Raw genomic sequence first — 25,382 nt, 5'->3', positions numbered from 1 at the left:
GTTTTATTAGTTTTAATCTTTTAACTTTATGCATCAAGCAAAAATTTAATTATCTGCAACATTCTCTGACTGGAAGAAATTTGTTTAATATTTAAACCTATTTTCTGCACATTCCAGCACATAATTTTTTTTGTGTGTGTTTACACTCAGTCTTTGTGCTGTTTATAAGATTGGGGAAACCTGCAGTCAGCTGAGACTGAAGAAGTCACTTGGATGAGTGACGAAACATTTCTCCCACTGAAAACGCTGCATTCAGATGAACAGAATCAACCATTTGGGATTTCCTTATCTGGATGATTAAGCATGCATCAAGACAATTGGACCGTAAGCTGTCATTGAACATTCAAATGCAAAACATGCATCTTAACATATGTCATTGAACAGAGCACTGTCATGTGAATGCATTTATGTGAGCATTTACAACTTATTAACATGCCAGGAGTGCTCTCTGTGACGAATATCAGCGCAGTCATCAGTGATAATGAGTTCTCAGATGGATGGAGACCTGTCAGTGCTTGTGACACCCACTCCCACTTCTATGGAAAGTAAGTGCTTTAGCAGCCTCAAGAACGTGGGGGTGTCCATGGCAACAGAGCTGGATGGCTCTTTTACCTTGAAGATGAAAACAACATAGCAGATAATTCACATGCATATAATGTCAATCAATTATGCATGAACTCGGGTGTTCAGACAGCATCCCATGCTGACAGAGTACAGATAATCACATGAACTCATTCTTTCTTCACTTTGTGTGGGTGTGCACGACATTACTGAGATAATATTGTCACTGTGAACAAACGTATACCATGCCAGGAAATGGACTATAATGATGCAAATGTAGCAAGGCACATATCTCTTATGACTGCTATATGGAACAGCTCTGTGTTGAATTATATAGTGTGATCACAGTTTTTAAGTCTCCAATACTGCAGCCTGGTGCAAAAGGTCATGAATATTTCACCTCATTCTTTTTTAGTCTCCTGCTCCTGAAGACAAGGAGCTACATTTTGTAGCTCATCTGAGGACTCTCAAAGTCTGTAAAATGGTCTCACTCCCATCATTTCAGTGGCAATTTCATGGCCTGTTGATCCTATTTTGGGTCAATTTCACCACAATGATGCTGCACATTTTCTAATCTGCTGCAACCAGTTATAAAAGCTCAAAAATGAAAGCAAACGTGGATTATTCTTGTAATATCTCTTTTTAATTTATTAGATCACAAAAGTCAAACCCGTACACACAGGGGATTTTCTACCAGATGGCCAGGAGTCTGCCGGTTTGGAAAAACAAAAAGCTGAAGACAAAATTTGCATAAATATGAGTAAAGGCTAGCTGTCAGCTTCTTAATGAGGTTAGTGAGTAAAGGGCTGCAACATGGCTTTTCGACACTTTTTGACACAAAGCATGTGGACAACTTCATCTAATCCAGAGATATCTATTAGACCCTGCTGCTTCAAACTGCTGGTGATCCATGGGGAGCATAATAGCTGCTGAGTGTGTTACTGATTTATTGAAGAATCTGATGCTACATATGGTGCAGTGACATGTCAGTGATTACACTGTGTTCACATCATTTAAAAACTTAAATAAATAATATTTTCGTTGGGACAGTCCTCATTTACTGTTGCTATGGACACCCCCATGTTCTTGGGCGGTGGCCCAAATATTTGCATAACGCCTTGACCTTTAATTTAATGTTGCTCACTGTTCAACATTAAATTTATAAAAGTTAGTCCATGGAAGTCATACCCCCATGCATTATTTTACTGGACTGCAATTAGGGATGCACCGATACTGGTATTGGGTATCGGGACCGATACTGTAAAATGTGGTATCGGTTAACTCGTAAAAGTTAACCGATACCACGAACCGATACTAACTTATTTTATTAATCAGAGGGTGGCTTGTCATTTTTGTTGTAGTTTTTTAGATTGGCCACTAGGGGGACATCCCGCGCTAAACAGGCACAGGGTTAGACGAGTGAGACTGGCAGCTCCAGATAAAAAAAGAGAAACTGGAGGCTGCTGTAGCTAGGCTAAACAAGTACTCAGTACTCAGATCCAAGTATCGGTATCATATCGGTTTGAAAAAATTGGTATCGTTGCATCCCTAACTGCAATAGATAACATGTGAGGACTGTAGTAAAACTCAGAACATGCCCTGTCCAATAATAATCCGTTTGAATTACAAGTTAAAGTGCTGAAAATTAAAGTTAGTCTTCAGATTACATTGTTGTTGTGTTAGTAGACTGTGTTCTGGTCGAGTCTTTCCTTTTTTTTATAAGATATCTGCAATTTTTACAAAGATATTCCATCTATCCTTTCATCTATCAATAGTTCAGTTGTGGTATGAGCTGGATAAGCAGAGTAGTCCAGATGTCCTATTCACCTGGGGAAAACATGCTAAGACGGTCCCTGCACGAATGAGGGCAAAAGTTGAGTATGATAAGAGTCAACACATATTGTCTTCTCAAGAATGAATCTTGTGATTTACACTCAACAATTGTTTCTTTTAACCTCAACCCTGAACCTTGGTTAAGGTTAAAAGACCAAGAAGCAAAGCAGAAATGCAGACTTGACACTGAGACTGAGACTAAGTCTAAACATGCAACACACAGAGAACAGAGTAGACTTTTACCAAGAACACAGAGGAGACACAGAAACCTAAAAACCAGGAACTATAAATTGAACACAAACACAAAATAAAACTTAAACCAAAAACACAAAACACTGGGCCACAGCCCCAGGCCCGTCACATCCACATTATGATCTTTTTGACCCATTCTTTTCTAATGATCTATGTTTCTCTTCAAAGACAGAAAACTTTTAGAAGACTAGGAATTTGTGTCTTATTTAGACTTAGTTTTATCATACTTGGTGACTTTGTTTCATTATAGTAGGTGTATGGTACCAAAAATAAGATGCATAAAAAATAAGTGTATCTTTGTTCTCTATAGAAAGACAGATTTCCTGTCAGGCTGTTCACCAGTCTCTTCTGCTAGAAACATTTTCTCTACTTTACTGTAGCAATCACATTTACATGCAACTTATCTTTATAAAACTTTAGACACATAACACATTGATCAGTGATCAACCATAGGTTGTGTTTGATCAGTCACATGGATGGAAAGACATTTCTCACAGTTGGGATCTTGGAGATGAATATTTGAGTAAAGATGAGGCTGAAATGATTCTAAAATTAAACTAAATGTGTTTTAAATGACTTTTAAAAGCAGGGTGCAGACAGTCTGCATTTACAATCCTCTAAAACAAATGAAGTTGCTATAGCAGTACATTAAATGTTTACTGAACAATTATTGTCCAGATGAAATGGTCATAAGCTGTTGCATAAACAGATTCTTGTTAAATAAAAAACCTGACTTGATCTATTTGGGGACATTTATTTCTATCTTCACTTTTTGTCCTGTTAGCGTAGACTTGAATCATTTTATTTAAAAATCAAACATAAAATTAGGAAATCCAACTTCATCTAATGAAAACTCAAATTGAATAGATGATGACCATGGACAGTATCAGATGTTTATAGAGTCTATGAAAATGACAGGACATTTCATAGTATAATGATAATAATAATGGATTGGATTTATATAGCGCTTTTCAAGGCACCCAAAGCGCTTTACAATTCCACTATTCATTCACTCTCACATTCACACACTGGTGGAGGCAGCTACGGTTGTAGCCACAGCTGCCCTGGGGCAGACTGACAGAAGCAAGGCTGCCATATCGCGCCATCGGCCCCTCTGGCCAACACCAGTAGGCGGTAGGTGAAGTGTCTTGCCCAAGGACACAACGACCCGGACAGAGAGACCGGGGATTTTATTAGTCTTTTCCTTTGCATTTATTACAATTATTGCAACAGCCAGCATGCTATCCATGAGTCTTCAAGCTCTGTCATTCAAAATTAGTGGGTTAAGGTGGCTTTGTCCTTTTATTTAGTGTAATTGGTACCTATAATGTCAGTGGTTTGACATTTGATAAATTACCTAAGTAAATGATTCTTGCTGCCTGATCTGTCGTGGCATCCAATATAATAAATATTAAGTTTGCAGCTCAGGCAGCACAGTGATGTGGTGGTTAGCACTGCTGCCTTGGTGCTTGGTTGGAATCCACCAAAGACCAAGACAACAGGGTTCTCTGCTGGTGCTCTGGTTTCCCCCCCACCGTCCAAAGACATGCAGTTAGTGTGGTTAGGTTAATGGGTAATAATGGCTGTCTGCCTATCTGTGTCTGTACCTCTCACCCTAGTGCACATGGGACCTATTGTCTCCACGCCTCCTGACCGTGATGTGTATAAGAGGATGCGAACGGATGGATGAATGTTTGCAGCTCTGCCTACCTGTTGATCATCTAACGGCTGAGCACAATGGCCACAAATGGCTACAAAACTATGAAAAAAGCGATGAGAAATGTTTTTCCTTCATCAATCAATCACTCTTCAATTAAGCAGCACTTCTTGATCGACTGATTAATATGAATTAATGAGGAAAGCTTGCTGCAGCATGTAAAATGACAAATGTTGGGCTCAGGAGGGGCACTGCGGCTATCATAGACTAATCATAATGGACTAATCCATTAACAAGGATTCAGCAGCAGGGGGTTCATTAACTGAGGTAGACGTGTGCAGCCTCAACTTTTATCTGCTCGAGTCTTTTCAGAGAGACACATTAGTTCTCTGTGGTACTGCAGAAATGCCAGCAGAGTGTTTGCATACATGTGGATGGAGTAATCTCAACTAGCAAGTTTTGAAAGAATTACCAGATGGCTCTGTTCTAAGGGAGAGATTGCCAAGGTTAATGATAATGAAGAATTAACAGGATTGATGTGTAATTAGACTGATGGATCGAGTCGCAGCGAGTGCATATTTGTGTGGATGTGCACACACACACACAAAAAGACATGAATCGATGTCATTATAGAACACGGTTCCCTCGGGTGTTATGTAGTCATCTCCTGTTCAGACATGCAACGTGAGTTTGATGTGATAGAGGACATAGTTTAAATGCCATACCATCATCATAAAAAATAGGCTCATACAGGAGCACGCAATTACACGCAGGTTCAGGGACAATCAAATGACATCAGGATTTCCCTGTGACATATGAATCAAGTGTCTCACCTTTTGTAAAGACATGGTGTAGACAGCAGGTGTTTTTTCGTTGAAGGATGCAGACAGACTCTGGATTCAGATGTGTTCATTTCCATACCCACACTGTTTAAAATCATCACTCATTTAAGAAAAAAAAGAGAAAATCCGGATGACTTATTTCCAGAGCTGGACTGATGTAACTTAATAGTGTGAAGCCATTTTTGTCTTTTTACCCTTTCCTTTCCTCCTGTGGCTCTCACTGTAATCTCCGCTGTGCCTTCACCCCTAAATGAAGCAATCTGTACTTCGATAAGAGCCTCCCTGTATGGTGTAATTGACTTCCCTCTGATTGAATCTGAAATGACTTATTGGAAAAAATGAGACATGTATACAGGCTTTGGGCTTTATTCACCTTCAGTCGAGGAAGAAATACTTTTGGGTGTGAGTGCTTAATAACCCTTTAAAGCCTGTCGGAGCGGGCACGCTCCGTTTTGCATAACTATTTTAAAATCCCGGTAGCTCTGCAACCGTGTAAGCTAGCGCAATAATTTTTTTTGCATATGAAACCAGGCGAGTTGTACTTACATCTTATGCCATCAGCTTGTCCTCGGTCACGGTTTCCTTCCACATATAGCTTTGCAAAAACTGCATAAAAAGCACTTGCAGCAGCAAAAACATAATATTCCAGAAACACGCTTTGCTGATCCGATCAGCTGTTCGTAACACTTCCTACGTCCATCAGCGCAAACTATCGCATGTCCGCCATGACCTGCCCAAAACCGGAAGTGACGTCATGACACGGAAATGTAGTTTTTTACCTACAGGGCCTATACAAGCATATACTGGTGTTTTAAAAGTTATGTTTGACTTTATGACTTTCTGTGTCGTTTCTGGGATGCTTAGGACTCATATTGCACTGCTGGAAATAGTTTATTTTGATCCATGCTGTGTTTTTTGCAAATTTGCATTATAATATTTATTTTTGTTTTTTGTTTGGTGTATTTAAAAAAAATAAAACTATGAAGACACTCAAAATAAATTTCCTGTGGTGGGAAACTATTTTGTGCAAATTTTTTGTATTTACAGTTTTGAGGGATAAGCCTCTTAAATTTCTCTAACTAGAAATATATGTTAAAAAAGCAAAAACGATTTTAAATTTTTTTGTAGTTTATTGCACTTTTTTGCAATTTATGTAATTACTATGCACTTAATGCAGACATATATTAAAATCTGGGCTATAATGGTTGTATTGATGTATATCAACTTGAAATGCTCCCAAAAATGGCTCCACAGCATGTAAAAATATAATATAAGCTCTGGCGGACTTGGTTCTATGGTAGGTCTTAAAAGGTTAACACAACTTACAGTATGTTGAGTCAGCTGCCATGGCTTGGCTTTAAGCAGTGAGACCAAAAAGAATAAAACTCTCCAACATGAGGAAAAGTCTTTGAACAGAAATACAGAGTAAAGGGTTTTTAAAATAGACATGCTGGGTTTAGACTAAAGTTAGATTGACATATTTTTTTTTTAAAGATTCTATTTTACTTCAGTGTTTTATGACAAAAATAATTCATGCCCATAAGCATTGGTTGAAAAGTAGTCAGGCCTGCTAACTCAGTGTGTCTAGCTGTTACAATTTGACCATAGGTCAAGTTTATAGGTGTTCCTGAAAGTTGCCTAATTTGACGCACTTAGTCCTCAAATTGACAATTGGACCGTATTTTCCCTGCGCACAGAGCCCCACAACTTATCCACACACATCATTATCTAAGAAGGTGTTAATAACCTTGATAAGTTAATACAGGGGTCACCAATCTAGAAGTGCATTTACATGAAAGGGGTACATGGATTTGAATACAATATATAGGAACAATTAATTGTTAAAAGACTTCACCGCACAAGTGAGAAATTTGACCAGTCTGAAGCATCATTGTATATCCAGCAGTTCCACAAAACAAGATATCTCAGTCTGGACCATACTGGTACACAGCAAATCCAGCATGTCCAAATTAACACTGTCAGATTTGATTTCAACACTATTAAAGTGTCTATATGGGTCCACACCAGAGAGTGTTAATTTAACTCTTTTTGGAGAGTTGGTATGTTAACTCTGATTTAGTGTTAAACACCAAATCTGTCTGGAGTTGATAATTTAACACTTGGTGTTAAGAGTTTATATATTAACTCTCAAAGAGTATTTTAGTTTAACTACGTAAGAGTTATCTTCTAATTAATTCTAAAAAGCGGGAATTTTCCTGTTCTGAACTTCTAGAAATTTCTTTTGGAAATAAACATTTACTAAAAAGACGCAATGGTTTTTGAAAAACATTTATTCTGAACTGTGCACCACAATTTCAAAACATTTTCTGAAAGATGTAACAGTGTACATGTTCTCACTTTCATTAGAATTTTGTTTATCAAAAGGTCTGACATAGGTGAGCTGGTAAATGCAAATAACAGCATTCTCATCACTTATTTCAATAAATACAAAATACAATATGCATGTCCTTCATTCATCACTTTGTGGAACTGCAACGCACTTCTGCTCTCCCCCATATTCCATCTTCACAAGCATATCCTATGTGGAGATTGAATAAAAATTAGTTGACACTAATTAATGGCACAAATCAATTGCAGCACAGTTAAAAAAAAAAAAAAAAAAGGGAATCCTTTTTGAGACATTACTTGTGTAAAGTATTTTCCCAAAAGACAAGGACACAGGCAACAGGTAATACTGAACTAAATGTAAAACCTCAACCTTTTTCATTTTTACCTAAACCGTGTGCACAAAACTCTGGAGGGATCTAAATGCTAACGTAGAACCAGTCAGGACGTCTGCTACTGCTGTTTGCTGGTTTTTTATGGGAGATCGTTTTCAGGCTTCAAGTAGCACCATTATACCAACATTTCACATTCTAGACATTGTTTTAGGTGTATTTGACCAAAAAATTTAACTGAAAATTCACATGCAAGCTTTTTTTCAAGGCTGTGGTATTTGCCGCAAACAATACCTTTCAGCTAGCTAAAACAGCGAGCGGTGCTATCAGCGAGCAACATGGCTAATGCCTTTCACACAGCTTTGTCTCAACTCCAAAGAGCCACAGAAGTAAAAGCTAATAATAATAATTGAAACAATCTTTGAAAAAATGACTTACCAAGCATGGCAAACAACTCAAATATGTAGAGCAAAATGTTCTGAAACGGCTTCACTTCAGCTTCGATTGGAGCCGTGCTGGGGGTGGAGTCTGTGAATTTACTCTATTGGTGTCATAGCCCCTGTAGGAGTTCAGAGTTAAGAGGTCAAGAGTTAATGTTTCCATTGTAACACCTCCAGATTTGAAATAGAAACACTCATTTTTAACACTCTATTTTAACTACTATCATTTTACACCTCAGAGTTACATTAAAAGCATGTGACTCTACTTAGAGTAAAATAAGACTACTAACACCAAAACATTTAACACTTTTGAATTTGCTGTGTAGATTGACTGATATTGTCCAAGACAGCGACTTGGTACTAGAATGGTTAAAAGAAGGTCAAACAATCCAAACTGCATTTCTTCAAAAACATCCCAAAGTAAAAACAATAGCAACTATCGCCTCCTGTACTGGATGAGTCAGACACGAAAACGACATAACAGGCACAGCAACGAGGTTGAGTGCTTCCAATATGAGCTTAAATGAGCAGAGCACAGCTAATGAGCTGCACTTCATTCATGCTTTGGAGCAAGAATGATCGAAGACTGACGTGCAAAGATGGAGAAGAAAAACAAAGTGAGAGACTGAATCTGAAAACCTTTTTTTCTTGATGCTCTCCAATGAAAAGCTTCTTTTTCACTAAATTTAAGCAGTTAGTGTAATGGACACAAAGGATCATTAATGGCTTTTGTATGAATCACTATGTACAGACTTGTACAGACATCAGCTGTTAAATAAAATAATCAATTGCCTCTTTTATATAGTTTAGTGATGATTATTGAGATGTGATTGCAGTGTAAAGTTAACAGGTACATGTAGATGGCAAATAAACCTTAATGACACTGCTTTTATTGACTGCTTGTTTTCTAGAAGTATAGCCGTATAGATGATTATCGTCATTTTTACAATACACTGTTATGTTGGATCTACTTAAAAAACATCTGAGTCACAAGAGTGATCAAATATGTTTTCTTATGGAAGGAACTAACAACACCATAACAGATTTTTTCCCCTGTGGTTACAGATTTTTCCTGCTTAGATGCATCATATTCAAAGTCTGTGTCTTGTGTCTTTAAGCCTTCTGGTGCAAAAGATGACTTTTGTGCTATTGAGCCATATTGTGCAAAAGATGAGTTTTATTGTTTCTGAGCCTCAAAAAAATGTGAGTTTTTGCATTTTGAAGCCTGCTGTTAAGAGTGTGTTTGTTGATTTTGAGACCTCCCTATACAGTCTGTACAGGCATGTCTAGCTCTACTGTTTCTTGGGCCTATGGACACAGGTGAAGGACACAGGTGATGGATAGTGTACCCAGCAGTGATGACCACATGGGAAGTAGTGATGGTAAATTTGATTCTTTTTACTGAATCGAGTTTTAATGAGTCACTCACCAAAGTGAATTTGGTGAGTGACATTTGATTCACTGAGTCAGTTGACCAGAGAGTGCAAAAAATTTACATTTTCACTCAAACTTAATTTGTTTCTCTTTTCATGTAAATCCCACTGCTAAGATGAATGATTCTAAAAAAAAAAAAAAAAAAAAACTATTTTATAGAGCAAAAAAGAGCAAAAACATTTCTAAAATTAAGCAATTTCCTATCAAAATTGCTTAATAAACATTTATTTTGTTTATTTGTATTTTATTAGTATTTTCCTTAAATGTGTTAAATATATATTTTCTCATCTAAATGTCCACTGAGCTGTGAGCCAGGGGGCGGTAATGCGCCTTAACATTGGTTGCCAACCAAGAAGAAGAAGAAGCTATGAGCCAGGAGGGAGGGGGTGAGTAAGTGATTCGTTCGCTCGCTCTATGATTCAGCACAGGAGGGAGGGGGTTAGTGAGTCCTGAGTGACTTGCTTACGCTTACGATTCAGCACAGGAAGGGAGGGGGTGAGTAGCTCAAATGTGCTGTTAGCATGTTAGCAGAGCGATGCTACTGTGAACCGAGGAGCTATTTTCTTGATGTGAGCTTCTACTCAGGGTTTTTTCTTCCAGTTCAGAGCAGAAATGCTTTTGTTAAGAAACTGGCTGTTGTTTCCCCCCCACAATTTTAATTATAAGCTAGATATATTTCTACTAATGGAATTAGTTTGCTAACAGCAACAGGGATGAGTCAGTGAGTCAGTTGGGCTTGTGAATCATGATTCACGAGTCAGTAAAGTGATTCTCGAGTATTGAACGATTCGTTCACGAATCGAACATCACTAATGGGAAGTGCACCCCACAAAGTTAGTGACAAAGCAGCCATGCAGACGCAATAAGGTCAAGTGGCCAAAGTCAAACGACCAAGTGGCATGGCAGAACCATGCAAGCTGATGGAGCTGACATTGAAGGGAAATACTGAGAGCAAGCTCAACAGCCTTGGGGAGTTCATCTTCGAGGTCTGCAGAGAGAGGTTTAGCGTGGTTAGCAGGAGGGAGCCCGAGCAGCAAACTAGCCATCAGTTAACCATCATCAAGAGAAAAAACAGTGAAAACAGACAAGCCTTACCACTAGATTTACTCACCCTGCGCAAATTTGCGTAAATCCCCTGAACTTAAAACCTCCTAGAATTACTGACTTTTTTATTTTCTGGCGCAAGTCCCAAGGTGTTATTCACCCCTGCTGAGATTTTCACAGGTCGTCAGCTCGATTCTCCTCCTGCTTTTGTTGTGCAAACCACCCATTGCACATTTGCATTTGTTAACTCAGAGTAGCTCAGATCCAAGGCAGGAGAAAAATCTTTGTTACAACCCTCAAAAATGCCTGCTGTATGTATACAAAATATCCCACACATTGACTGACCTACAAATATGAAAGACACACATTAACAATATATGGAAACACAAGTCTGTTTAATTTATAAAAAAAATGTGTGAAAACAGAATGAAAAGTTGCTAATACAATGCCATGAGTGACATGTGTGATCTCTCCAGCGTTGCATGTTCTCTCCTCTGCCTGTTCATATAAAAATAGCAAAAATTAAAAAACAAAAAACATAAAATTCAGTTATTTTGCCACACAGCAAAAGTGTGGCACTGTGGTTAGAGGAGGACATTGGAAAGCCCAGTGCAGTAGCAAATCGCTTGTGCTTCACTGCTCAAGCTGGACCCACTGAGTCTGCTAATGTTTGTCACTGCCATAGTACATATGATATTTATAAAAACCCATTTGGAGTGAGGTTCATGTAAATTTACCATTCTCTATTTATTTATTTACTCTCCATCAGGAAGTGTAAGGTCCATCAAGCCTGCAGAACACAGCAGGACTGGAATATGTCAGTTCTTGAACTGATGACATTCATTTCAATCCTGTTTGTAAGAGAGATCATGTGTCCCGTTGGTGCCATTGTGGATTGCTGGTCAGAAGGATTTCTGGTGGAAGTAATCAAAGAGACAATGCCCCGAGATAGATTAATTTCAATTATGCAACACCTTCGATTTGATGACAAGGACACGCGGGCAGAACGGGTGAAAACAGACAAATTAGCGGCGATCTCTGACATCTGGACACGCTTCAACGAGAACTGTGCTAAGAGTTTCACTCCAGGAGAACACATGACCATAGATGAACAGCTGCTCCCTACCAAGGTTTGTTGTCCATTCACACAATATATCACAACCAATCCAGACAAATTTGGGATCAAGTTCTGGATGGCCACGGATTTGGAGACCAAATATGTCTGCAGTGCATCTCCTTACTTGGGAAAGGACCCCTTGGGGTGAGAGGCTGGCAGAGAACGTGGTCATGAAACTGATGGAGCCATTTTTGGATGATGGGAGAAACGTCACAACGGACAATTTCTTTACTTCACTGTCACTGTCGCACAGACTGCTGCAGCGCAAACAACGTTACTGGGCACAGTGAATAAAGTCTGGCGAGAACTTCCTCAACTTGCAAAAGACACTGCACAGCGAGAGGTATTGTCCGCTTCAGTGCTTAGAAGTGGCAGTGTCTCGTGCCAGGCAGGGCCAGGTGCAAGACAGCTGCAACAGGAATCGCAGCAGGTTTTACCTGTGTCAGAAATTTGCCTGTGCCAAATGCAGGGATGATGGATACTGGGTCTGCAAACGCTGTAAAGTTTGAAACACTTTAAAATAAAACAGAGTTGTGTGTCTTTTGTATAGATACGGCAGGCATCTGAAGGTTGTAACACAGAGGGTCGGCCTGCATTGGATCTGAGCTAGTCATAGTAAACAAATGCAAATGTTGCACACACACACGCACACACAAACACACACACACACACACACACACAAGCGCAGAAAAGCTGTCTTTATTAGTGGAAAATCTGCATTGTCATTGCAGAAAAGTGGACAGTGCAAGACAAAAGCAGCAAAAATAAAAGCTGTACCAAGAGTACAGTATAAAAAGTGCACTGTGCAAACAATCTGGAGACATAAATATAGACATGTGTATTGAAAAATATTTGTGTACATGTGTATATATGTATGTATGTATTATGTATGTGTGTATGCATAAATAGACTATGTATATTATGTACAGAGTGGATATATAATTATATGTACAACACTGTGTATATATATGTATGAATGTGTGTGTGAATGGGTGGATGACTGGGTGTGTAAAGCGCTTTGGGGTCCCTAGGGGGGGACTAGTAAAAGCGCTATACAAATACAGGCCATTTACCATTTCGGAGTTTGTACAAGTTTTGGGGTTTGTATGTGCTTTGTCTGTAGGGGCCACCGTAAATATACTTGTATTTATTCACTCCACATAAAATGTAATAAATAAATCATATAATACAAAAATCAACTATTCACATTTCAACTTTTAACTATTTAAATTTTCAGCTTTTTCCTTTTAAACAAATTTAAAGTGAAACAACACAAAACACTGCAAACCACAACACAACTAAATATAAATTAAAATATGAAAACAAAAAGAAGATGCATATTCTCTGTCATATGGACCTGCATGAATAAACTTTCTGAATCCTTTATCATCTGCAACTGAAAATAGTTGTGGATGATTACTATACCTTTCTAATGTGACGTTGTTGTCCCTGGCTCTCTTAAGCTACGTTCACACAGCAGGTCTTGTTGCTCAATTCCGATTTTTTGATCAAATCCGATTTTTTTGTCTGCTCATTCACACTACAAATAAAATGCGACAGCAAACGCGCTCTAGTGTGAACGCTCAAAGCGGCCCGCATGCGCAAAAGAAGACGTCACACACAACGCGCTCTGTTTAGACCCAGAGCAACAGTATTGTTTGACTGATGGCCCTTAATATAAAGACTTCAGACTTCACGTTTCCCAATTTTTGCTTTAAGTTATTTTGTTATTTACATAATAATGTAAATAACCTAATAATGATCCTTATTGCTGTTTTAGAGGAGCGGTGCTTCAAAGGATAGTTGCAGATTTCTGTCAGAATCTGCAGATTATACAGTACAAATAAAATGTTCACGTTTCTCCAACGTTGTCTTCCCAACAGTTTCACTGGATGGCCAGGAAGCGTTCGCGATGTCTTATCAGACGCTTCTCCGGCGCTGATAATTGGCGTCTGTCTTGTGTCGGTGACTTAAGACGGATTTAATGCGACTTGACCGTTCACACAGCGGTCGCTTTGTGAAACATCGGATATGTATCGGATTCAGTACCAGATCGGATTTGAAAATATCGGATTTGTGCCGTTCACACTGTCATACCATGATCGGATATGGGTCGCATAGGGTCAAAAAAAATAACCTAGCCTTTCTCTCTCTTTCCCTCCCGCTCTGTTGCTGTGCTACTGCGTGTGTAACTACCGCCCCTCCCCCCTCTGCCCAGCGCAAAGCACAAGGCTCGCGTGCGGAGTGAAGCGGAAAAAAGTGCGAGAGAAAAAAAAAACCCCACGGCTCGCGTCGTTCATGTCAAAGATCCGGGTCTAAGAGCCGTTTCGTTCATGACCGACACATCACTAGCAGCGACAGAAAATACTTACCTTTTATTCATCCTCAGCTGTTTTTCATCTCATCTTTTGAGTTAAAGACATCACTGAAGTTTGGGGAAATCTAGCATTAGTTTTGCTTTGCTTTCAAAGTAGACGACACCATACCCACCTACATGAGCACAGAGGTATGGTGAAAAGGGAAATGGAGGGAGAAAAAAATTAAAATGTATTCATAAATATATATATATTTACATTTTTCATACTTACATTCCAGTGCTTTTTTTTCTACTCATTACCGTAGCCTTTTCTCTGTCTTGCCCTTGGTTGACTGTCTGGCACGCACACAAACTGTAAGCACATGTAGAATTCAGTACCGTAACACCTTTTCAGCTCAGTTTTCTAATGGTGGAAGCTGAATATAAAAAGTTAAGTTATTATAATAAGAAATATATGAACTGAAGAACACAGAATGCTGAACAATCTGACAACATGGGTAGTATTTTTAATAAACAGATGTATGAAAAATTAAAAGAGCTACAAATGTGCTAAGACATTCACTAGAAAAATTTTGGCTTGAATTACGCAGGCTCTGGCAATTTAATGGCACAGCATTCTTCCAAGTGAGATCCTTTTATCTTTTCTTTTGATGATGTTAGCAGTGTTTAATGTGTCAGTCCAAAGTTCCTCCACTTGAGTTCAGTCTGTTCAAACCATTTAGTGACCCCTCAGGCCCTTTGGAGTGGAACTTTATCACCCTGGAAGAGATCACTATCATCAGGGTAGAAACATTTCAACTTTTTATTGATTTCCAGTGACCTTTCCACTAAAAGCACAAGTCAAGCCAATCCATGCCAGCAAAAATGTGATCTATAGCATATCTGTACCAATGTAGGCACTGAGAGGTCAGGATCTTCCTTTATTTACACCTATCTATAATTCACAATTAGGCTGACTGAAAAAATGTAAGTAAATAAATACTTGTCTGCTTCAGGTGATAATTGTCAGGGATGAGCTGTACAGCAGGCAGATTGCAGATCCTAATGCAGGACTGAGTAGAATTGAAAAAAAAACAACAACTCTAAATCCAGCTTTAAATGCTGCTAATTCACAAGACTACAAACATTGCAAAACATCTGCAGGGTAGGAGCAAGGAATCGGAATAGCAGGAATCTTAGAATGGGTGAGAAGACGCATAGCCATGAGAGAAAATGCAAAAGGATTATTAAGGGAAGACCCAGACGATATATACACTCATCGATAATGAGGGGAGAACAGGTGGAACTACAGCTGAAGATAATTAACCTGATGAGTCAGCAGGAAGTTAAACTTCACATAAGACACATAACAACCACTGCCAAAATAAAACAGGAAGAGAGACTAGCAGGCAAGACCCAAACCAAACATAACCTAATACTTGGAAGGCAATATACAGACTGGTGGAAAATGTAGTGAATCACAACAAGGAAAATATAAATAAAAAAATACAAACTCTGTTAAAAAAGCCTGAAATACAAACAATGCTGAAAACCAAAAACAAACCATGAAGCCACAAAACACTTCCCCTGTAGTGATGCGCGAATCATGAACGAATCGTTCAATACTCGAGAATCACTTTACTGACTCATGAATCATGATTCACAAGCCCAACTGACTCACTGACTCATCCCTGTTGCTGTTAGCAGCAATGTATCTAGCTTATAATTAAAATTGTGGAGAAAAACACAACATCCAGTATCGTAACAAAAAAATTTCTGCTCTGAACTGGAAGAAAAAACCCTGAGTAGAAGCTCACATCAAGAAAATAGCTCCTCGGTTCATAGTAGCATCGCTCTGCTAACATGCTAACAGCACATTTGAGCTACTCAGCCCCTCCCTTCCTGTGCTGAATCGTAAGCGTAAGCGAATCACTCAGGACTCACTCACCCCCTCCCTCCTGGCTCACAGCTTCTTCTTCTTGGTTGGCAACCAATGTTAAGGCGCATTACCGCCCCCTGGCTCACAGCTCAGTGGACATTTAGATGAGAAAATATATATTTAACAGATTTAAGGAAAATACTAATAAAATACAAATAAACAAAATAAATGTTTATTAAGCAATTTTGATAGGAAATTGCTTAATTTTAGAAATGTTTTTGCTCTTTTTTTGCTCTATAAAATAGTTGTTTTTTTTTTTTTTATCATTCATCTCTCACGACTAAAAACCCACTTATTCAATCTTGCCTTTCCCTCTAGTTAATATTTCTTTTATGATTTTTTATCATGCACTTTTATGCTCATTTAAATTCTTGTTTGCTCTGTACCTGTTGCTTTCCTATGTATCAGTGACAGCTACCTGCTTGCATACTTAGTACTTGCTTTGGTCCTATTTCTATTATCCTCCTCCTATTCTGTCTGTGAAGGTTCTCAGTCATCCAGGTCATCGTAGTCAAAGGCGCTTGGAAAGAAAAGCGTCTGGACTTTTTTTAGTTACTTGAAGACGTTTCACCTCTCATCCGAGAAGCTTCTTCAGTTCTAAGGTCAAATGGTGTGAAACTGGGTGTGGGGCCCAATCAGCCAGAGTTTCTCTGCCATCAATAATCCAGTTTTGAGTTCCCTTCCCAGACGCCTTAACGCCCACTCACATCCTGGGCCATCTGACCTCAGAAATTCGCATGATAAGGTGGGGCCAGGTTTCACAATGAACTCACCCGAAACCCTGGCTGATTGGGACCCACACCCAGTTTCACACCTTGACTCAGGTGATTAGAGGATCATCAGGGGGTCCTTTTGTCCCTCTGTGGGGGGAAACTCCCACTAGGTTTATATCTGGGACTCTCCACCATTTGACCTTAGAACTGAAGAAGCTTCTCGGATGAGAGGTGAAACGTCTTCAAGTAACTTAAAGAAGTCCAGACGCTTTTCTTTGCAAGCGCCTTTGACCTCCTCCTATTCTCTATCTTACTTGTTAAGCACCTTGGCATACCCTTGGTTTTTAAGTGTGCTTTATAAATAAAGTTTATTATTATTATTATCTTAGCAGTAGGATTTACATTTTCACTCAAACAAATTAAGTTTGAGTGAAAATGTACATTTTTGCACTCTCTGGTCAACTGACTCAGTGAATCAAATGACTCAAAAAACCCGATTCACTTTGGTGAGTGACTCATTAAAAATCGATTCAGTAAAAAGAATCAAATTTACCATCACTACTCCCCTGTGTTTATGAGATTTTGTTCCTTTATACCTCCACTGTGTTTTATTCAACTTTTCATTTTTTTCTATTTCTGTTGTTTTGTTTGGTTTTGTGGTTTTTTTTCCCTAGTGTTGCAGTGCCAGGAAAGACTGGCCAAGACAGAAAGGACGCGTAACAGACTAACAGCATAATGAATGTGACAGAAAAACACACGCTGATATAACAGTTTAGTTCAGTCCTAGGATTTTTTTTCGTCACTATGACACCAAATCTCCAGTTTTGCTCTCTACTGCAATTGTAAAGGATTCGTATTCCACATTCAACAAGTCCATCATTTTTAAGATGAATTTTTCTTTTATAAATCCATCCAAAGATTTTTGAGTAGTAGAGAGTGAGAAATAGCTAAAATTCAAGCTGTGGGTAACATAAAAATAACCACTAAGATAGAGAATTTTAATCTTTAGTCTTGAGAGAAGCGATGGGCTCACTGATGGATACTCACACCCTTTAGAAACATAACTGTGGGACTACATTTGTCGTAAAATGCCCAATGAAAAAAACAAACTCCCATTTGAAAATGGTAAGTCTATTATCCATATAATTGTGTCGAATAACATTTCAAAGGAACATGGTATCATTTAATGGTATTTCCTAGGTGATATATGCAGTCCAGAAATACAGGAGAAAATAAAATAGCTAGATAAAAGAGAGAAAGGATGTACGTGACAGAAATAAAAGAGCCATACACTATTATGCAACAGTGTGTGTGACAGAGGGATGTCATAAAGGTGTTACAGCAGCAATAACACCTCTGCATTGCCACGGTAGCACAAAGTAGAGGGATGCTGCTAATGCCACATGACCTGCATGCAAATGGTGACACACCTTAGAACATATTATAGCAATCTAATGCATTGTGACTGCCAGTATACTGCAAGACACTATAATCCATTGTGTAGTCTAACAGTAACTCTTATAATGTATTGTGCATGGTTTCTAATCTCTGCCAGAGATAATGGAAGGATCTGTTTCCAGGTTTTGAACATTGCAGTAATTACTGTTAAAAGTGATATGTTCTATAGATGCATTTCCTATATTGTGATAACTATTAACCCTTTAAAACCGGTCGGAGCGGGCACGCTCTGTTTTGCGTAACTATTTTTAAATCCCGGTAGATCTGCAACCACGTGAGCTAGCAATATAATTTTTTTTGCATATGAAACCGGAGGAGTTGTACTTACATCTTATACCATCAGCTTGTCCTCGGTCACAGTTTCCTTCCACATATAGCTTTGCAAAAACTGCATAAAAAGCGCTTGCAGCAACAAAAACATAATATTCCAGAAACACGCTTTGCCGATCCGATCAGCTGTTCATAACACTTCCTAGGTTGGAATAGACGTCAGCGCCAACTTTTGCATGTCCGCCATTACCTGCCTGAAACCGGAAGTGATGTCATTTTCGCAGAAATGTAGTTTTTTTTACCATCAGGGCCTCATGAGCCTATACTGGTGTTTTTAAAAGTTATGTTTGACTTTATGACTTTCTGTGTCGTTTCTGGGATGCTTAGGACTCATATTGCACTGCTGGAAATAGTTTATTTTGATGCACATGCTGCTTTTTTGCAAATTTGCATTATAATATTTATTTTCGTTTTTCCTGCAGTATATAAAAATTGGTGTATTTCAAAAACAAAACTATGAAGACACTCAAAATAAATTTCCTGTGGTGGGAAACTATTTTGTGCAACTTTTTTGTATTTACAGTTTTGAGGGATAAGCCTCTTAAATTTCTCTAACTAGAAATATATGTTAAAAAAGCAAAAACGATTTTCAATTTTTTTGTAGTTTATTGCACTTTTTTGCAATTTATGTAATTACTATGCACTTAATGCAGACATATTATTACAATCTGGGCTGTAATGGTTGTATTGATGTATAGCAACTTGAAATGCTCCCAAAAATGGCTCCACAGCATGTAAAAATATAATATCAGCTCTGGTGTACTTGGTTCTGGTACAACTATCCCAACAAACAATGGTTTATCACAGTCTCACCACCAACATGTGGACTACCATAGTGTCAGCTGCAAACTGTTTTTTCAGTCCAGCTTAGACATTTTTTTGGAAAGACAAAAATCCCATGCACTTGCTTCTTTAGAGTTTTTAAGACAATAAATTGTCTTGTATTCTGCTTTGTGTCTGTCTCGAGTGAGTTTTGTTAGAGCCTCATCCTTAAATCTGTCCAAACTGACTACAGGTATGTTTGGAGGACTGTCTCATCTGACCGTAAAACCTTTTTTTCCAGAAGGCATTTGGCCATGCAGGTAGCTGCAAATTTCAGTGGAGCTTGAAGGTGTCACTTTTGGAGCTGGAGCTTCTTTGTTGATTGGCTCTCAGTCCATCGCAATGTAGAGAGAGAGAGAGAGATAGCCTTTATTTGTCAGTTGCAGGTCTTTTGCCCACAACCGAGATGACAGACCTTGCCGACCGTACATACAATACACAAACATCACATTGGGGAGACAGGTCAGGCTCGGTAGCGAGGAAAAAAACATTGAAATGTGCAACACAAAAGGATAATACAGGAATGCACAGATATCAACACACCATAGCACAATAAACACAGACAGCAACATGGGAAAGAGTTCCAGTGTGTACATCTGATCTGGGACCGCTGCAATCTTTGACTGCGCCTCCAACTGACCCGATGTCCACATCAGAGGGGAGGTAAGCGTTGGAGGTGGCGTTGGATCCGGGGTAGGGAGGGTGATGCGTCAGTGAGTGCTTATCAGTATCAGTATATATATGTGTGTGCGTGTCCATAGTTCAGCTGAGACCGTGTCCTTCGCCCTGCCAGGCGAAGTAAACAGTCTTCCAGCCAACCCAGGTGGCCTTGCATGGAATGGGAAGGAACAGACTCAACACAGTCGTTATCAGAGTGTTTTTGTTGAGCCCACAGCTGGCGCCAAAGGTGTAGCCGGATTATGATGGTAATTTTTCTTTTGCAACAACTCATGAGAATTTCAAGCTGTTCTTTAACACTCCGACACTGATCTCTCAATCTCCTGTTGGAGAGCCGCGAGTTTCTCCATGATGTTATTAACCTTCAGTTCCGTGGTCTTGTCATTCTTTTGCCCAAAGAGCAGATTCTGAGACCTCACGACCGTAGTCAGCTGTTCCACGATGTAATCCAACTTCCGCTCAGAGGTCTTATTCTGAGTATTCACTGCAGCCGTTAGTGCCTCCAAGCTCTTAACCATGCTGCCTTCAGTGAGCCCGTTCTGAGAAGTCGCACCTCGTCCCATCATTTCAATCCCAGCGGGCAGCCTTGGGGGGGTTTGAACAGCCGGTTCCGCTTTCTTAATTCTCCGATAAGCCAGGGCCAAGCCAGCTCCGATCTGCAAGAACCCTGTTATCATGGTTCCGAATAGGTAGATATCTTCAGCGTCCTCGATCGACAGTCCCGCCAGGCACACGATCCTCCATTTCTGCCACCCGTCCATCGTGTAACCGGCAGGGAAAGTCCCTCCAGGGCACTCGGGCTCACCCGAGCCCAGACTTCTCGTTGAGAAAAGGGTGTCAATAGCATTCAGAGACCAGTTGATCAAATCCATAATTCTCTTTTAGGTTTTAGACACAGACTGTGAGAGAGTGTTCAGGGAAAGTAATACAAAAAACACGAGACTAGACAAGGACATAAGAACTAAGCAGGGAAGATAAGGGAGAGGAGAAAAAGTGTGTCCGCCTCCTCCGAGAGCCAAAAGAAAGAGAAAAAGTCAATATAAAGCTTTCTCTTGAACATACTAACCAATTTCCTCTTATCTGAGGGTGACAATTTGGGTCTTCAAATTCGTCAAAGTCGTGAAGCATTCGAATGACTAGTACTTAGTTACCATTGTACAGAAGTATTAGTCTGATACTAGCCCTACAAAAATAAGAGAACACAGATAAAACGTCAACAATCACCCCTACAAGCAAGCACTTTGGCAACAGTGGGAGGGAAGAGCTCCCTTTTAACAAGGAAGAAACCTCCGACAGAAAGAACCAGGTTCATGAAGAGGCTGCCATCTACTTTTAAATACTCTCTTAACCACAAGTTGAACAGGAGTCTGAGAGCAAAGTGCTCCATTCAACCAGAGTCATGCCGGCAGCTTTCAATGGTTACCAAAAGTGTTTAATTAAGTTGCAACTTGCTAAGGGACATTAAACCAAATATGTAAAATAAACATTGAAACCACAACCAGGCATTTTTAAATCTAAAAAGCATCACCCACCTTGTACTGGAGTTTCCCTCTGGAGGAACAGGTCCTAACTGCTGTAGATAGAAGATAATCCCTTGTGCAGGTTCCTCCAGGAAATTCAGTATGCACCAAAGGTCAGTTTAGACTATGGTAGAGCAAGGGTATCTCTTCAGAAAGATGAAAAAAGGCTGTGAAATGGGATGAATAACAAATGCATTTAACCCACTGATTTTTTTTAAAATCTATGATGATCAAGATCTTTTGAAAACAGATGTAACAATAAGGAACAGGCCTGTGAAACCACATGGTCAAGTAGTTAAGTACTGAACATATCCTGGATAATGCGTTATACCTGAAATGTGCCACTGAAGCCATGAACTCACTAAGAAATGTTTACAGAGTTCCAATCAATTTTTTTTTCTTTTGGTGGGTCATCATAGTCTTCTTTTGAGATTTTTGGACTCATTCTATTTCTGGTCTAACCACAACATCCTACATTTTGGTGAGGTATGGCTGATTTAACAATAAGTTGATTGTTGTATTACAGAATTTGCCAATTATGATCATTCATATAATCAATCAATGTAATCTGCACGCATTAAATGAAGCATAAAACCTGTAGTTAAAGTAAAAGTTTGTTTCAATAGCCTCTTCTTACATCTAAAAGTTCTGACTGTGTGTGCCTTAACCAGATCAAAAGAAGAAAGCTTGACAGTTGCTCTGCACTTAGAGCTTCAAAGCTAGAAGGTAGCTGTTCATAGGTGACAGTAGTCAAGCCTTTAGAAAGAAGAGAGCTGGAGGACTAGCCTTCATATTAGCCTTTGGTAACTTGATTAGAATCCTGATGTGCTAAGCTGTTGAGCAGGCTAATTTACCACTTTAATGTGAGGCATAAACTGGGCTGCTGTACTGGTTGAAAACTTGTGGCATTCTGTAATTGAGAAAGCTTTTGTGTCTTCACAGTGTCACAAAACCATGTTTAGATGAATATGACAGTTTCACTGCATTATTCTGAAGAGCTACTTTCTCTAATTTAACATTTATGATGTATTTCTTTGGGGTCATTTACATATCAAAGAACTGTCTGTTTAGTGGTCGGTATAGTAAATGTGGGAAGCAGAAATGCCAAATGTCTTTTCAAATGTGAGAGTCAGTCTGGATTGACCTCTGTTTTTTTTGAAGCCATCATAGATGTGAGCCAGGAATAACTAAAAAGGTTTTACACGAGTCATGTCAGATATTTCTGTCATCCTTGCAGTGAGCAATATTTCAGGTTTTTGTGTATCCGGGAACATCACAACAGCCGAAACTGAATCACTTGACGGTTTCACAGAGTAAGAATTTATTGTCTCATCTTCTGTTTACAAGCCCGGTCCCACACGGACCTATAAAACCACACTGAAGCTGCTGCAGGTCAAAGTCAGCAATTTTGTAAGTAAAATAGAGGTCGAGAAACTGTCAACTTTTGTGCCAACCACTGGCGTTCCTGTTAGGCTCTGCCCCTAACTCATAAAACAAAAGTTTATTCTGTTACAGCTACTGAGGCCTAATATTACATAAGGACTACTGAAGCCTAATATCACACGATGCACGGTATATCCAAAATACATCCACAATGTTAGAAGAACTACAAAGTTTCCTGCAATATTTCAGGATCTTGGCCCAGAGTAACTTATACGACACATGGCCCTAACTCATGCAGTTCTGAAGGTTAGGCCAAGCATTCATTTACACAAATCAATATCTTTTTATTTAGTACAGAGCTCTTAAATGCCAACTGTTGCCTTGTGGGAGAAATATCATTATTGGGAGAGACTCCCAATAATGTTTTACAGCACACCAGTTGTGATATTTGTGATATTTATCGGGGGGAAGCATTTCACTACACAAGTGTGACAAATGGATGTGTCAAAGGATATGTATCAGCAGTGTAAGCTTTTAATATAATTATTAACTTTGACTTGACCTCATTTCTCAAAAGGTTAGGATGACGAGTACTTGAAAGGGCTATCCAGTGTATCCACTTTCATCTAAAGAAAATCGTATCTAGTTTAGAAAATGCTGTATTTTAATTGTCAGCATTTTAAAACAGCTCCAGTTTCTCTTACATGTGTATATATAGAAGCACTTGTCAGTAGTGACTGCTGACCATATGCAAAGGCATGAAGCAACACTCCGGGTAAAATGAATTGGGCAAATGAGTAATCCCTTTCCTAATTTAGATGTAACCAATTTTCCTTCAAAGGAAACACCAGGGTAGGTATATGATGTATTCTTTGACACATCAGGTGCCCTTTTATGTCAACTGTATGCACCCACTTTTAAGACTTTGATCAACAATAATTTGTTTAGTGATAACTATTTATGTCAAGCTCCAGGTTTGTCCATCTGCACCCCTCTTTCACTTTAACTACATAAATTTGATTGATATAAATTGTGAGCATAACACAGATGAGTAAAACACTGTGTGAACCTTAAAGTAAAAAAGTAGTAAAAAACAACCTCTATGCACTCCAAAGACTAAAGAGGACATCATTTGTTGTAGGTACAGCAATGATATGGAACAATAAAGCATCATTAAAAACTCAGACAGAGATTTTTCACTGTTTATGGACCCCCGAGGTTCCAAGCAGTCCGATCAGGTACTAAAATGTGATGTCATCAGACTGCATGCCACCGACTGACTGGTCAGTAGCATCACTCGATGAGTCATGAGAGCGTCTCGTTCACAAAAATCAATACTGCCATTTTTGAAACCTGGCAACGGGGGAAATGTCTACAAAAAACAACGCTGTGGTCTCCGAGTCTAATGAAAAGCCACAGACCAAGCACCAGGTATATTCTTGCTTCGACGTCTACCTTTGTCGTAGCGTAATGTTTATTGATTACGTCACAGGACTCTTGGGCTCAATTCCGATTTTTTGATCAAATCTGATTTTTTTGTCTGCTCGTTCACACTACAAATAAAATGCGACAGCAAACGCGCTCTAGTGTGAACGCTCAAAGCGGCCCGCATGCGCAAAAGAAGACGTCACACACAACGCGCTCTGTTTAGACCCAGAGCAACAGTATTGTTTGACTGATGGCCTTAATATAAAGACTTCAGACTTTACATTTCCCAATTTTTGCTTTAAGTTATTTTGTTATTTACATAATAATGTAAAAAACAAAATAATGATCCTTATTGCTGGTTTAGAGAGGAGCGGTGAATAGTTGGAGAATAGTTGCAGATTTCTGTCAAAATCTGCAGATTATACAGTACAAATAAAATGTTCACGTTGTCTTCCCAACAGTTTCACTAACATCTACACTGGATGGCCAGGAAGTGTTCGCGATGTCTTCTCGGGCGCTGATAATTCGCGTCTGTCTTGTGTCAGTGACGTAAAAGACGGATTTAATGCGACCTGACCATCAAACATCAGCCGCTTTCTAAAACATCGGATATGTATCGGATTCAGTACCACATACAAAAGTGACCCAGATCGGATTTGAAAATATCGTATTTGTGCCGTTCACACTGTCATACCATGATCGGATATGGGTCGCATAGGGTCAAAAAAATCGGATTTGATGCGCTTTCGCCTGCAGTGTGAATGTAGCCTTGGACTCATTGGTATGATGACAACCACGCACACTAGGTAATACTGTATTGCAATGGAAAACAGGTCATTCTGTGGCGAGTCGATCCAAGTAGGTACCAATGGGAAAGGGGCTAAAGTCAAACCTGAACTTCAAGGTTCTGTTTTAGAAAATAAAATAATAAAACCTTATGAGAAATCCCACTATCAA

At 39.1% G+C, this 25,382-nt stretch overlaps 1 long non-coding RNA gene across 1 annotated transcript; it reads right to left on the bottom strand.

Annotated features, from left to right (window-relative positions):
* Positions 1 to 7,434: 7,434 nt before the first annotated feature.
* Positions 7,435 to 8,561, bottom strand: LOC146510748 (uncharacterized). Its single transcript, XR_014875959.1, has 2 exons — positions 8,262 to 8,561; positions 7,435 to 7,684 (listed from the first exon to the last, which is right to left on the bottom strand). It is a non-coding gene; the product is annotated as an uncharacterized LOC146510748 (long non-coding RNA).
* Positions 8,562 to 25,382: the final 16,821 nt, after the last annotated feature.

Source organism: Neolamprologus multifasciatus, chromosome 9 (assembly GCF_963576455.1).
Source record: "Neolamprologus multifasciatus chromosome 9, fNeoMul1.2, whole genome shotgun sequence".
In the NCBI taxonomy this organism is placed as follows: Eukaryota; Metazoa; Chordata; class Actinopteri; order Cichliformes; family Cichlidae; genus Neolamprologus; species Neolamprologus multifasciatus.
Note: the sequence above shows the minus strand (reverse complement) of the source record. Positions and strands in the feature narration are given on the sequence as shown.